At 38.1% G+C, this 16854-nt stretch overlaps 1 long non-coding RNA gene across 2 annotated transcripts in view; it reads right to left on the reverse strand.

Annotated features, from left to right (window-relative positions):
• LOC137096437 (uncharacterized) overlaps positions 1-16333 on the reverse strand; it is a 56585-nt gene extending 40252 nt beyond the window's left edge. For both annotated transcript variants that reach the window (XR_010909474.1, XR_010909473.1), the window contains exons 1-3: positions 16188-16333; positions 7456-7514; positions 5942-6047 (exon numbers count right to left, since the gene is read on the reverse strand). This is a non-coding gene — a long non-coding RNA (uncharacterized lncRNA). The remainder of the gene's footprint in view (positions 1-5941; positions 6048-7455; positions 7515-16187) is intronic.
• Between the last annotated feature and the right edge of the window lie 521 nt (positions 16334-16854).

A 16854-nucleotide genomic window follows, 5' to 3' on the forward strand; every position in this document is an offset into this window, starting at 1 on the left:
AAAACTACAGTAATTAAACATTTTGAACTATCCAATAGGATTGCAACCCTTGTCTATAACATTTCAATCACTGTGATTTTTCAAACCATTTTTTTCTTCTATACGGTACTGAGAAATTGTCATGTAATCCAAAATGGAACGCTTAAGTCTTTATCTAATTTGGTGGGGCATTGCAAGTTAATTAAGGAATGTAATTAATCAATTGTTCTTTGTATTCCCCAAACTAGGACAATGTGACTGGTGAGAGAAAGTCATTCATCATTTAACCTGTGCTCCTGTCTCAGCACAGCTGGCAGCCTTATTTCTAAAATGCTCTTAAATCGTTCTTATTAAGAATTGACTGTCAGCAAAATCTAAGGAATTCTTTCTCCACTGTGGCATGTTGACGTCACGAGCTGGAGGCTGCTTGGGATCTCACTGGGGAGGTTCATTTGAAACAGATTCTCTACCATGTTCAAGAAGCTTCCATCATGTTGTTTAGATTGGCAGTCTCCTCTGGTTACTCCGTTGCAAGTCTGCCAAAGGTATAAAACATCTTGTGGGAGGGAAGGCTAATTGACTAGGGAGCTCTTCCTTGCAAACTAGTATTCTGAGGCCACACACAAACGTCAGATGCATATTGATCTAGGTGCCGGTGTTGGGAGATTTGTCTGCATCAAACTGATATAAACACTGCCTTTTCCATTATGGCAGAAAATATAATGTTTTTTTTAAAGTGCAGATGCTTCTCTTTAAGAAAGAGAACAGCGTGGGATGCAAGAAACAGGTCTCTGGAGTGAGGAAACACATTAGACTGTATTTATTGAAAATCTAGATGAGTTCATAGCCATACAAATGTGATAATCTTCTAATCAAAAAGCAGAAGAAAACTTTCTGTTCAGTGTGTTTCATGGTTTTATATAACACTAGCTGTCCTCTGCCACGCGTTGCTGTGTCCCAGTCTGTGTAAATGTATTTTGTGTGTGCATATGTATATATATATGTGTGTGTATATATTTGTGTATATGTGTAAATATGTTGTTTTGTGCATGCATTGTAATTTTTTTTGCTTTTTTAGTCTCTTGTGCTGTGTTTTTCAGTGTTTTTATAAGTGATGGTCACTTGTTGCCATGATATATGTATTTTGTCCAAATGTGGTGTCTATTCTCCCAGTGGTTTTTTTTAATTTATGTTAATCATAAATACATAGACAGTATTTTATTTATTTTTATAGGATGTCTTTAGCAGTGCTTCTATACTTTTTTAATGGCACAACCTCTTAAAGCAGTTCCTCATGTTGTGGTGACCCCCAACCATAATACTATTTTCGTTGCTCCTTCATAACTGTAATTTTGCTACTCTTCTGAATCATCATGTAAATATCTGATATGCAAGATGTATTTATGTTGAAAATCTTCGACAATACATTGTATTTCAGTTGTTATAAATTGAACATAATTAAAGCATACTGATTAATCACAAAAACAATAAGTCTGGGGTATGGACAACGAATGATGGGGTTTGGAGTAACTGATTCAGCTCAGACTTCCACAGACCACTAAGACCCCCGTTAATGACAGATCGAAACCAAACTTGGCACACAGAACCTTCATGGCCATCAGAAAATACTGGAGGGGTTTGGGAGGAATCCACAGTAAAAGAATCCTAGTGTTGAAAGAGACCTCCAAGGGCCATCCAGTCCAACCTCCCTCTGCCATAAGGGAAAAACACAATCAAAGCACTCCTAACAGATGGCCATAGAGACTCTGCTTAATATTATTATTATTAGAAATAGAATCCTAGAGTAGGGAGACCTCCAAGGGTCATCCAGTCCAACCTCCCTCTGCCATAAGGTAAAAGCACAGCAAAACACTCCTGATAGATGGCCATTTAGACTCTCCGTAATAATAATAATAATAATAATAATAATAATAATAATTCCTTTCTTCCTCCCTTCCTTCCTCTCTCCTTTCCCTTCCTTCCTTCCTTCCTTCCTTCCTTCCTTCCTTCCCTCTCCCATCCCTGCCTCCTTTCCTTTGCTTCCTCTTTCTTTCCTTCTACCTTTCTTTCCATTCCTATCCTTCTCTTCACCAGTCCTTTTCTTCCTGTCTTCTCTCCTTTTTTCCCCTTCCTTCCTCCCTTCCTTCTGTGGCAGTTTGTAAGGGGTTTGCATCCTCCCTTCACCCGACGGTCCTGAGTGGGGGGACGGGTGTGTGCAGCCGCTCCTGCAGCCAGTGATTGTTTTCTGTGCTCTTTAAAGTGAAGAAAGTATTAGGCCTGGGTAACAACGGAAAAATTTGTTTCTAAAATCGATTCGTTTTTTGGGGTTTTTGCGTTTCGATATTTAAAAGAATTCTGAAATTTTCCTTGAAAAAAGTTCGATATTTACGAAATTTCGTAAATGGTAAAAAAATTACAAAACAATAACGAAACAATAACGAATCAATTCGTTAATGGCGGCCGCGATCGCGCAATACGCTAAAAAAACTTCTGAAGCTTCCCTCTCCCTCTGTTGTTGACTGTTGGTGTGATATTATAATTTTTTTTTCACTAATTAAACAAAAAACAACTATAAAACTTGCCCCAGACATGCGGAAATAATAACAAAACGACCTCAAACCAATAACGAAACGAATACATAACAAAATACGAAGCATTTACGAAATGAATTGAAAAATTCGTTTCGTTTTTAAGTTGCTCCAAAATGGTTCGTTATCGCTTCGTTAACAAAAAATAACGAATTTTTAACGAATTCCGAATTAACGAAATGAAACCGCCCAACCCTAGAAAGTATAGTCTGTAATACACGTTGTCCTTGGATTCTAAAGTGTGATTCTTAAATTTTGCCGAGGGCCTACAAACCCTAGACCTCCCAATTTTAAAAAAAGTGTTTTGCCCCCATTTTCAGGTGAAATTTTCCACAATAAAATTTGCCTCCAACACCTTTGCTCCCAAAGTTGCAAATGTTGTGACCTGCCTACCTCAGACCTTCCCAAGCTCCCAGAGGCCTTTCCCAATCACCCCAACACACACAAAAAGCATCAAGATACAAGCCAAAATGGCAGCTGGAGGTGATATTTCATCATTTTTGAGGCACCAATATAGTTTGCTGGAGTGTTGCATGGCCACTGATGTAAAACTTCCCAAATGTCTGAATTCTTGGGGCATATTTCTTCTTACATAGAGTAGACCTAGTATTTGTTTATTGTTTTGCTTACACTCACTGTTTCTCATTTTGCCAGGATGGAATATGTGAGCTGAAATTCTAAATTTAACATGCATGAAAAAGAGACTTTCAATAATCAAATAAGAACATGGTGTATGTTTCTGCAGTGTTTGGGCAGGCTCTTCCATCATCACCACCACATGGGACTTTCCTTACACAATAAACACAATATTGATAAAATGTGTTCCGTAGATTATATGTCAGGCAGAAATTTGTAAATATTTCTGCAACACAGAAAAATGAATAGATATTTTTTCAGAGCTCTGTGTTTAACTTTTCAGCCACATTTTTTTACAGTTTCAAGCAAACTCAAAAGCAAAACATTGATTTACAGTCCATGGTTTCAACAAGTGACCCTTGGTGGGTCAGTGCTTTTTCAGCTGGCTCTCTTGCTGAAATTCAGAGAAATGACCCATCTATGTCTCTTTTAGACATCTGGTTGATGGAGAACTGTTCCAGCATTTGCTCTTCCCCTAAATGCTTACATATGACTTCTTCATATTATAGCCATCTGCTGCTTATCTCATTTTGGGACTACATTTTTCTCCTTGGCTGTGTGTTTTATTGGCTATGTTATTGTCAGCTATCCTTTCCGTAGCCCCTTGAAATATTTCTTTCCTTACTTTTGGGGGTGGGGGTTCTGTGGAGAGGAGTTCAAGTCATCTGTCAAAGCTTGCAGAAATAAGAAAGAACTTATAAATACCTATGGGATTCATCTTAAAGCTGACACAAGCCTTTCATGGGTAAAAGCCAGAGTTAAAAGACTGGGCTGAGTCACAGCTGTAACCATGATTGGGAAATTAACCACGAACAAAAGGTAGCTGTTGTCCCCATGGAATTACCAAGAATGTCTTCCTTACACATTATTAGAATATGCACTAATGTATAGAGTATGTCCTTTCCCAGAGGTTGCCTAGTTCAGAAGAAGTTACGAAATGAGCCATCTCTGAGAATCCACCTGTTGAACTATATTTCAAGTGTCTTTTCATGCCCCTCACAGATGTTAATGGACAAAGTTTGATGGTTTTTGATTTGAAAAACATCACACAAGCAGCCTTCAAAAAGGATTTGTGTCTGGAATTCAGATTTCTTTAAAAACCCATCAAAGCTGCAATAAACAACAGCAAGGGAGCACCACTAAATTCCAGGAAGACATGCTACAGCTGCTGTCAAAACAAAAGCATAATTGTCTATCCCTCCCACTGAATTATGGGGAGATGGGGAATCCAGCTTCCATGCAATTTGGCAGTGAAAATACTAGCCAGTGGAGTACATCTGTTAGTGGGACTGCATTCATCAGCAGAACAGGAAGGGAAGGTTGAATGTTCTGGCTTTCCTATTGCGGCCTCCCCCCACCCTCCCTGCTTCCTACAAATGTGCTCCAGAAGGCTAGAAGGATTTACGTTGTTGCTTTTGTTGTCATGTGCTTTTAACCCTAAGGGTCTTTCTTAGCAGGATTTGTTCGGAGCTGGTTCATCAGTTCCTTTCCCTGAGAGGGTATGACTTGTCCTAAGTCATCCAGTGGGTTTCCATGGCTTCATGGGAATTTGAACCCTGTTTTCCCAGAATCTTAAGCCAATACTCAAACCCCTGCATCACACTGTTTCTCTAGCATCTCACATATGCAAACTGGGACATGTGTGGCCAAACAACATCAGAATGTGGTCAAAAACAATATGACTGCAGAACAAGAGGCAAAAATGAGGCACCCACCCCAACCTGAATTACTATTTTAGGTAAAGGCATTTATAAATTAGGAGCCTCCAGTGGTGCAATGGGTTATACCCTTGTGCCGGCTGAACTGCTGACAAAAGGGAGTGGGATAAGCTCCCGTCTGTCAGCTCCAGCTTTTGCAGGGACATGAGAGAAGCTTTCCACAGGATGGTAAAACATCAAACTTCCAGGCGTTCCCTGGGCAACGCCCTTGCAAACAGCCAATTCTCTCACTCCAGAGGTGACTTGCAGTTTCTCAAGTCACTCCTGACATGATTGAGATAGATAGATAGATGGATAGATAGACAGACATTGTTTTATTAATTCCTAATCTGGATTTCCAGAATCCAAGATTGTCCACTTAGTGAATGATAGTGACACTTTTTTTCCTTCTGATGGTTCAACATACATAAACCTTGCTTCATGCACAAAATTATTAGAAATATTGTATAAAATTACCTTCAGGCTATGTGTATATGTAATATATATGCATTTTATGTTTAGATTTGGGAATGAAGGGAGTTGTAAAAAAATGCATAAAGAATACCTGAGTGGTCAAGTTTGAATTGAAATCTAAAGACAGACTTAGCAACAGTTGTTCACTCTGCATAAAATATTCCTCTTATCAATTTAACAGCAAAATAGCACCAGCCCTACTAAAACACTCTTCCTTGAGTAGTAGTAAATAAAGAGTTCTATTTTGTATGGAAATTCAGATGGGTGTTTATGAGTTTTCTATCAACATTTCAATTTGAATAAATATTAAATATCTGGAGCAATTCCATTCCAATTATTGTGATTCATCTTCCGGGATGAAAAAGCAGAACGGGTTTACAATAAATTAAAAGATTATTTATCTTGGCCACAAACATTCAGGATTTCTTTCTTTCCCAGACGTGATTTTGTAATAGTTTTTTTTTAAAAAACCCCAAAGGTTAGAAGAAAAGATCTGGACAGGTTTAACAGTAAGTCTATTTTTGCACGCCCCCCCCCCTTTCCCCACAACAACCTTAGACACTGTACCTTAATTTCCTCTTGTTTATCTGCCTCCTTTTCCCTGCCTCACTTTTCAGAGCGGCAATCTCTCAGAAGCACCTGTCCTGCTTTCTAGACCCTTCAAAATTGCTTCCTGGAAATGAAAGTTGGAACAAGAATGTTATACACACAATACAAGAAAAAGTCAGTGGTCACAAGAGTAGAAGAATGGATAGTAAAAATCTTTATGCTAGGATAATGGATAAAATAGCAATGATGATGAAAGAAAATTCTCAAAATAGCTTTATAAAGGATTAGGAACCTTTTTAAAAATTTTATACAAAGAAGAAGAAGGAAATAAAATTGGTTGAAGGTTCTGAATTTTAATCAGGATTCTACTCAACTCCAATGTCATTAAAATACAATGTATGGTTAGAAAGATATAGTTAAATAAATCTTCCTGTTATAGAAAGGAATATTTTGCTGGGTTTTTTGTGGTTTATTTTTTTGTTAAACTGTCTTTAACCCAAAGGAAATCCAACCAAAGGAAATCCATGATACAAGGAGAAGAGGGAGATCAAGGGAGTGGGAACAAATGAGATCAATTAAAAAAGATATTAATTAAAATATTAGTGTATGACAAGTATGGGCAAACTTTTTTGCCCTGGGGCTGGTTGAAGTCAGCCATAGCAGAGCACCTGATGAACCAGCCTGGACACAGCATATTATTTGAGAACACAGAAATGCTGGACCACACCATGTCAGACTACACAGAGAAGCCATTGAAATCCACAAGCATGTGGACAATTTCAACAGAAAGGAAGAGACCATGAAAATGAACAAAATCTGGCTACCAGTATTAAAAAACTCTAAAATTACAACAGCAAAACAACAGAGAGGAAACAACCAGGCACAGATTAACACCTCCCAGCAAGAGATTTTCCCAGGCTCAGGCAGGCCTTCAAATGCTAATGAAGGTGATCGGCTGAAACATTCACACCTAACTGCAGCAGGGAAGATCTCCTTGCCCCACCCCAGCCATTCCACAGATATATATATAAACCCATTGTCCTAATTCCAACAGACCTCACTACCTCTGAGGATGCTTGCCATAGATGAAGGCGAAACGTCAGGAGAAATGCCTCTAGAGCATGGCTCTATAGCCCGAAAAAACCCACAAGAACCTTATTATTATTATTATTATTATTATTATTATTATTATTATTATTATTATCACCACATGCTGTCCTCCCTTGCTCTTTCAACATAAGGCCATGGCAGGCCAATGCCTCCTTAAGCCCAGAGGATGGGGAAAATTTGGAGAGTCAGACATGAGTGCCCAGAGGGCTGCATCTGGCCCACCAGTCTTACTTTGCCTATGCTTGGTATATGAGTTAACAGAACAAAATATGACGATAATTGTTTTAATGTACTATGTTGGGTATTTGTATGTCTAATGAAGTTATGATATATGAAATAAATGTATAGAAAATAGAAAAATGAAGGTCACTCTCTTGATGGTTACTTGTTTTAATCATTAAAACCAATGTTTTAATATTTACCTTTTGTATGTTTCTAATTGTATTGGGTTTCCAGTTGTAAGTTGGTTTGGGCCCCTATTCTGGGAGAAAAGCGAGGCATGAATATAATAATAGTAACAGCAGCAGCAATAGCGACAACAGCCATAATAGTCAAATACGTGTTGCCAGATATTGAAACATTTACCAAAAGGCATCCATAAAGCTTCCACCCTTTGCTACTAAGAACTCAATTTAGATGGCAACCAACAACACCCAGGCATCAGTCACAATGTCTTGATGAGTTATAGTTCTCATGGATTCAGATATTGTCTTTTAGTTGAACTGAATAAAGTTTCCACTTATTAGCCCAAAGCATAATTGAATGTTTTGGCTCAAAGCCTTTTGCCTGAACATTTGTGTTTGTCAATTCATGGTCCCTCACACTCAAACACTTTAAAATATCACATGCTTTCTGTCAAATATTATGGTGCCATTTTTGAATTTTAGAGAATTATCAAAATTCAAATCCAACACAAGCTGGATATCTTTTGAACTTAAAGGGATGGATCTGAGAACAGAGGTGGCTTGAAAAGTGTTCTATAAAGTATAAACTCTATTTCTCTTAATGTGTCTTTGGTTAGGTCTCATTTTTCTTGTTCTTCTTCAGTTCCTTGGCTTTCAAAATATGATTTAGGAAGAGCAATCAGGCTGATAAGAACAGTAGGTGCTACTTCCTGAAACAACTGTCAGCAATTACAAAACTAAAAATATCTTTAGATTTATTCCCGTGCCCATTTGGCATGTCCTTGTTGGTTAGGGATGTGTGAATGGGAGGCAGGAAATTAAATGGCAAGCTCTCCATTTGCCTCACTTGCCAACCTGCTTTGCACACTGCAGAGCTGAACAAGGCATGTCATCTTTTGCCCAATTTGTCAATGTCTGGAAAGTGCATTGTCACTCTGGCTGAACTTACTTGACTTGTAGATTTGTTATCAATGTCCCAGTGATTGAAATGGCATTTAACCTCAACTTCAGAGTGAAAAATATTACCCATTAGTTCAAGAGAACTGCTATGCTGGTTCCCTTTTTTGCACTCAAAAGGTGGTCAGTTCTTAGCCTTAGATGGATTTTGATGTTGAGAAGTGCCCATCATAAATATGCCTGTTTCAGTCTTCTTCTTATTCCCTTGATTCCCCTGATCAGTGTGGAAGGGAGGACATTCTGTCAACCTCTCCCAAAATATTTGCATGCACCTGTTTCCTTCAGAGGTCTTTGTAAAAGCCTATCTATACAGGCCATGTGAGTTGGTATGGAGATGAATGGACTCTGTGGTGTTCACGAGATCCAGTCACCTTAATCAGAGAGAAGGCCACTTAACACAGCCTTACCCCACATTTTTAAAAAGTGTAGGATGCTTCAGAGTTTCCCTATATTTATTTATCTGAAATAGCACCTCTTTAGAAATCTCTAGATCCTGTAATGTGACTCTTTGATCAATTTACACCAGCAGACTTAAAAATTCTTTTTTAAAAAAATTGTTTTTATTGAGATTAAAATTGCTCACCAGAGCATGGAGTACAATAGAAGAGCATATTTATGACTGGTAATAAAAACAAAAGAAACAAATACAGCTGTTATTAGATAGGAGAAGATCTTGTTCGTGTTGCTATCCATGTCAAAGTTGGTGATGCCTAATAAAAATTCTTATAGATACCGTATTAATCAACTCCAAGAGTAGTCACACCCACAAAAGTTAAACTTATAAAAATGGAGGGATGACTATTGTTGAACTCATTTTATCTGTTAAATTAGAAATATTCTTATAGAAATTGTCAATTAATTAACATTTTTTAAGTTAATTGGAACATTAACGTAACACCAGCGTTAAATTATTAACTTACTTAACAAATAATTAAGTAAGAGGTAATAATTTACATTTCTCAGATAGTTCTTTATCCTAAACCTGGTAAAGGCAGTCCCCGAGTTACAAACATCTGAGTTACAAATGGCTCATAGTTAAGAACGGGGATGAGACTACATGAAGTAAAAATAATCTACCCCTAGGAAGGGAAATTCATTTCCGAAATAGTTATCATGGAGAAAAAGTGCCTCCGCTGAAGCTTTGTCACTGATCCATGTTTCCACAACAGGCCATTTTTTTCAAAATCCAATTGTAACTGGGGCAGAAAATTAGGTGAAATCTTCTGAACAGAGGCACAGAAGATACAGCAAAACAAACACCATAGGGATGTCAACCCTTCCCTATGTTACCCAAAGGATGGATGGATAAATTCAACTTAAGAACAAACCTATCTTGTTTGTAACTTGGAAACTACCTGTACTCTTAAGATGTGCAGAACTACTTGCAATTTAAGATCTACATGAAATTGCTGGAGAAATCATCCAGAGGCATGAGACTGTGAGCTATCAATATATCTGTGACAACCAAATACACTTCTCCATGCCTTCAAAAGTTGCATCAGTTACAGATAGTGACTTGCACATGGGTTTCAGCCAGCCCCAGTTTAACCTACAGCACCCAAAATGAATGTTTCTAGGTCATGCACAAAATCAGCCAGACAGCTTCCTCTGTGTCTTATCTGCTTGCCGTTGCAAAGGTTTATCTCTCTGCTGCTACTGTTTTTAATTAAACACTCTGGAACAGTCTTTTTCTATCAAGCAACCTTGATGACAATTTTTATTTTCTTGTTCCATTACTTGGTTACCTAACTTTATACAAGGAATTCTTACAGCACAGATAGACCAGCCCAGGAAATTACATCTAGACTTGTCACCATGACATGGCAGGACATGTTAAAGGAATCGTCCAGCTTCCACACTGAATAATTCAGTGCCTGTCCAGCTTGACACATGTCTGGTGGATTTTTTTTTTCTGCTCATGGCCTAACCACCATATATTAACCTAAGTTTCATCTAAATGGCTGCCTCAAAATGTAATGTGTGGGATGGAGAGTGGGTGGGAAACCTGATACTGAATCCAGACAAAACAGGGTGCTTCCTGTTAAAGGTCCTATCCTGGGGAAGGAGTGTGTCAACCAGTGGGGTTATACTCTACTTGAAATGGGGTTATACTCTACTTGAAAGACTGCATTCATAACTTGAGGGTGCTTCTGAGTCTGTTGCACCAAATGACAGCCTAGATGTTTGTGAGAGCCAGGTGTGCTTACCATCAGCTTTAGTTGTTATGCTAGCTGTACCCCTTCTTCGAACTGGGGCGGGAGCGGGGGCGGGGGCTAAAGATGGCAGTGCACACATTGGTAACTTCAAGGACAGACTTCTGCATTGTGCTGTGGATTGGTCTATCTCTGCATCAAGTTCAGAAACATCAGTGCAAAACATGGCAGCCACATTGATTAATGGCACATCTAAGAATAATAATTTTACACTAATATAAAAATCCATTCATTAGCTGCCAGTTAGTTTCCCAGCTATAGAAAATGTTGGTTATATCCTTTAAAAACCTAAATAATTTGTGTTCAGACTAGTTATGGCATGCATGCAGGTCTTCTGGGGCCATTTACTTTAATCAACCAGGAGTAGGCCAGCAACTTCTAACCAATGGTCCTTTTCTTTAGTTCCACCCAAATTGTGACCTTCCAGGAGACTGGACAATTGGACATGCGGTTTGCATTCAAAACAGCATTAAGGACCAATCTCATCTAGCAGACCTATCCAGATGGTTTTTAAATTATGAATTGATTGTTTTTAATATTTATGGTTTTAACTGATGTTATGCTCTTTTAACTGATTATGTATTTTTAATTCATGTTAGTGTTTTTAGCCACATTATATGTCTACTCATTGCTATATTTTAATCTGTTGTTCCCTACCTCGATCCACAGGGAGAGGCAGATAAGAAATAAATGTTATTATCATTATTAAAACTTTGCATAAAACATTTTTTCATAGTAACCACCAGAACAAAAGATGCCAGATGCAAATATTATTAGTTCCTGTAATGTGTTAAAGACACACGAGGAAGTAAATGCAATATCCTGTAATCTGAGCTGATAAGATTGATGGTTCTATAAGGGTATCAAACTTATCCACAGAGCAGGGGAATTCTAAGCTAGAGAAAGGAGACTTTTCTGAGGGTTGTTCCCTCTAACACAAGGTAAAACAAACTAAATTTGTCTCCTGTTCAATTCCTTTAGCAGTTAAATGTATCTGCAGTTCAGACATACAAAGAGACTTACTGCAATCTATCCACAAAGTGGTTTAGTGCTTCATACAAAATTAAAAAAAAAATCAGTTTTTCAAAAGGAAGTGTTTGCCTGCTGCTAACCGAGAAAGATTTTTATTGCTTTTCTTTTACTTCCAAGCCACCTTGGGGTGTCTTAACCTTTCCATTTTCATCAACTATTCCTTAAAAAAAACACCTTGGACAAGATGCGGACCTATGACTGCAACACCTTTCGGCTTATGAAGAAATAATCAGACTTCAAAGCTGGCATGATATATTTCAGATAGATAATTCTGAAAATCAGTGATTACCCAATGAACATGATGACATCTTCAGTGATGTGCAGAGCATCATTTGAATAACAGAAGGGGGTCATTTCCTCCTGCTCCTGATGAGCCCCTCTCTCATAAGCTGCTAAAGGATATCACTCCAGGACTGGTCATGGAATAAACTGCTTTAGGGCCCTTTCAGACAGGGCCCAAAATATGGGTCCGGACAGACTTTTACCTGTCTTGTGCATTGTAGATAAAATTCAAATAGATAGTAGAATATTGTTTGCAAAGAATTCATAAATTACCTCAAAATAAGTTGATGAAAGTGACATTCTGAAATCTGGTGGGCTACTAGTGGAAAATGTATGGTACAATTATAGCAAGTTTCATCATGATAGCTCTAAAAATGAGGGAGAAATGAGCCCCTGAAATTTCCCCACTTGCTCAATTACTTAACGAAAAAGTAATGAAAAATTTCTTACTTTGTTATAGTTACAACAGTTTTAGGTCCATAATTTTGGAAACACACTAAAAAAAGATTCACCCCTCTGCAATTTTGTAATGAGTATCAAAACTTTTTTTTCATTTATTACACAGTCCTAAAAGTTACATAACTTTTTTTTGGTATTGTTGAATTGTGTTGCCCTGACTGAATAGAGATGCAGAAAAATAACTTGATTTGACATGTCCAAGACTGTTACAATCTATAGCTTATAGCAGCAGTTCTCAAAGTGTGCTTTGCTGAGTCCTTGGGGCTCTGAGGAGCTTTCTCTCCTTTTTCTTGCTTCTCCCCCTCCCTGCCTCCCTCACCCCAAAAGCCTATTCCCCCACCTTCCTTGCTTCCACAGTTGGGGGGTGCTTTGATTGTACCTTTCCTGCATGGCAGAAGGGGGTTGAACTGGATGGCCCCTGATATATAATATACAAACATTTCTTGGGGTTCCACAAGATATTTTTGGTTCAAAAGGCCTCTGCAGTTGAAAAAGTTTGAGAACTCATGGCTTAGAGAGTAGGGGGACCCTTATTCTCATGTGTATAGAATGGTCCTACATTATGCTTATGTCCCTCAACAGTCATATAACATACTTATGGTGCATAATGTTCTGCTAGTGCAATTCTACATGCATTCTGTCTGACATGGAAGGCAACTTCTAAGCACTAAGGACCTCATCATACTACACTTTAAAGAGTAGATAAAGACTGTGGCTACCTCTTGCAGAATTCTGGGTCTTGCAGTTTAGTGAGGCCCAGGTAGGAACTCTCTTGTTGAGAATGTTAATGGCTAAACTTCAAACCCCAGAATTCTCCAGAAGGCAACTACAGGATTTAAAATGCATGCTATACTGACTCTTTGAAGTGTAGTGTAGTGTTGAGGCATTATAAGTCCCTCTGCAGCAAATTTAGCCTGGAGGGAATGTAGCTAACTGGGAGAAGCCAGAAGACTTTGTGTGCATGGATCTCCAGCAAGTCTGGAAAGGCAACAGCTGTTTTGTTCTGGCTTCTAGAACTGCATACTCGTCATCTCCCTTAGCCTCTAAATGGTCATAGGGGCATGTTCTGATACTTGGAAGGAGCTTTCAGTGTTTAAGTAGGAGAATATAGCATGAAGAGGAGTTGAGTACCTCCTGCAAGGTCCCCTAAATGCACTATGCTGGCCCCAGGTTATGGAAGAATATGTCACCAGTAAGATTATTGTCCTTGGATGCACTATTTGAAAGTCAACCCATAGCAAGAAGGTGGGGACAAAATGTAGGGGTGCAAATGTTCTCTCTGCACAGCAATAGAATGCAGGTTGGTGACTCCCCCTGCACCTCCAGTGATATGGGGTGATTCTGCCTGCTCAGTCTTTGAATCACCTATGCTTTTCTTAGAACCTGAAGAATATCCAAAAGTGTACTCACCACTAGGTGTCTGTTCCAGTGCCAGAAACTTTATGTTCCCCAAACTCTGATTGTTAATGGGCTCTTACAATGAGGAATGCAAGTCCCTGAACGAGCGCTTCTTTTGAAGCATTCAATTACTTAGGATTTATTTGTTGTTTTGCTATTTGGTATCATCAGAAATAATGCATTTTATATTCATATGGTTGTCATGCATATCTTTTCATGAATTTCATTTTCACCCAGCAGTCATTATGGCTTGCTAATGAACACTTTAAGATGAAGTTTTTCTCTGAAATTTTTGCAGAATTACAACAAACTGCCTGAGGAAATGCATGTGACACCCACATGGGGTCTGAATAGACTTGCTGTGTTAAGAGTTCATTTGCTGAATAGCTGTGTATGAGCTGGGAAAGGTATTAAATGGAGCAATATCTGAATGCCTATTCTTTGTGACTCCCACAGAATGCGAGGAATTAACCTACATTGTTAGGATTTTCTCATTTTGTAGATGAGTGGATATAGTTGACATTCATTCATCACTTCAGGGAGATGGCAAGCAAGAAGTATATTTTGAATAGGTAGAATTATATGTGCACACACACACACATTTCCCCTCCCATCCTCACGCTAAGAAAGTTGAACATTAAAATAAGTGCTAACATTTAAATTATGTTCACTCTTTCAAAAACACCAAATATAGTTTCTAGAATGGTTCAAAATATAAAATTCCATCTGTGCAAAGATAGTTGAACACACACAAACAGCTTAAGTCTTGAGCTAACTTTGTAACTTGAACTGCATATACATTACCCTGCTCAGAGACTTTCCATTGTACTGATAGACTTTCAAGATATGGACTACTTAGCATAAGGATCTTTCATTGTTTTTTCTCCGCTCCCCAACAAATAGGTGATGGATGCTATGAACAGTACATGTTCCAGATCACCCAAATACAAAACAGAGTTAAGGACAGATATTTGAGTAATCTCATGCTATCTGAGTGATCCTGGGAGCTATAGTTCAAAAAAGTGACTTTTCTCGAATTCTACCTCCTACATTGGTTGATATTTTCTATCCAGACATATTATCTGAATAGGGTAATTGTCTCAACAGTTTCTGCTTAGACAGAATTCCTCTGCTTTCTTTACGATAAAAACATAAGTAAACACCACTGAATATCCACAAACAATTGGCTACACAGAGAAGCCATTGAAATCCACAAGCATGTGGACAATTTCAACAGAAAGGAAAAAAACCATGAAAATGAACAAAATCTGGCTATCAGTATTAAAAAAAAACTATAAAATTATAACAGTAAATAAAGAACAAAACCCAAACAGAGGGGAACTCCAGACAAGAAACAAACAGGAACACCTAATCACCTGTCAACAAAGAATTTTCCCAGGCAGTAACAATCCACACCTAAAAACTGTCAGGCCATCAAATGCTAATCAAGGTGGGCAATTGAAACATTCACACCTAACTCCAACAGACAAGAGTTCCTTTTCTCACCCTGGACTTTCCACAGAATATAAACCCAATTTTTCTAGTTTACAACAGACCTTACAACCTCTGAGGATGCCTGCCATAGGTACAGGGGAAACGTTAGGAGTGAATACTTATAGAACATGGCCATACAGCCTGAAAAACCTACAATAACCCGATTGCCTTTTCTTCTCACAGTTCCTCACCAACCATCTTTAACATGTAGGTTTAGTGCATGGCAATGGGATATCAATTCAAAATCCATTTGCTTCTATTAGCTCATGTCATTGTAACAATTTGAGTCCTAGACTCCCTCTTTGGATGAACACAATGACAGGATGCACTGTGCATATAGGCCATATGTCTCCAAAGCAGAGCTTTCATTGTAAAGCACAAAAATATTGGATATAAAGCACAATATTGTTTGAATTTTGCTTTTTTTCCCTTGATAAAAGACATTAAGAGAGAAATATAAGGAATATAGTTAAGCTAGATCTTCAATTCACTCATAAAGCCACATGAATTCGATGAAAGCTTTTAAGGGTTAGCATCCATTTGACCATCATAATTCTTTTTTTTTTAATGGTCATTCTTCAGGTCAGCATTCACAACTGATTATATAACAAACAAAATCCTGCCAACCCATCTTTTCACAGCAGCAACCTTACTAAACATGATCAATTTCCAGTCCACATAGAGAGAGGAGTAGGAGATGTGGTCCCTGAGCAATGACATCATCTGCAGGACTCTCCAGAGAATGCCTGGAAGTTCCTGCAAATGCAGGTACAGGAAAATAGTTGAACACTTGCCTGCTTCTTCCTCCATCCTCCAACCATGAAATCGTCAGGTTTAGGAGCTACAGTTTGAAAAAAAGGTGAATTTGTGGGAGAGATTAGATGGGAGAATACAATACCACACTCTTGTACTTACATTTCCTGAATCAAGATTGCGGTCACTGTTTGTTTTTGATTTCATACATCAGTGAAATGACTCACACTACTAAGTGTCTTAGACATATGTCTCCTGTGCTGAAATTACCTAAATACAAAACAACCAACAGTCATTATTTCAATTAATAGCAGTAATCAAAAAACAGTGGTAGTACGTAACAGAAGGGATTAGGGAAAGTTGCTAATCAAATTCACACCACTGTGAAAGCTGGGGCAAAGAAATAGCAGGCATGAGCTGTTGGGTGTTGAGGACTGCTGAGTGTCATAATAAGAATTTTGAGTTTGTTTAGTTTTAGATTTCCAGTAAATAAGTTTTAAATTCCATTCAGAACAGCTAAGTTGCAGATATTTTGGATTGTGTCATACTTTGCAATTAATATTTTGTCTTAGGTATTTGGAGCAGAGGAAATTAAATGTATTGGCACATACATTGCATATTCTGAATGTATCCCCTCTCCTTTCAACAGCTTCTTTTAAGGTATTGTATAAGAGGCTTTCATTCATTTTTCGGCTTTAAAAACTCTCTGACTTTGATGTAATATGATGTGCTCTTTCTTTGCTATTTCTAACCATTTAGTTCTGGAATATACCTTGAGCATCTTTTATCTGGAATTCTGAAATTCAAAATACTCCAAGCACCAAAACTG

This window comes from Anolis sagrei, chromosome 2 (genome assembly GCF_037176765.1).
Source record: "Anolis sagrei isolate rAnoSag1 chromosome 2, rAnoSag1.mat, whole genome shotgun sequence".
NCBI classification, from domain to species: Eukaryota; Metazoa; Chordata; class Lepidosauria; order Squamata; family Dactyloidae; genus Anolis; species Anolis sagrei.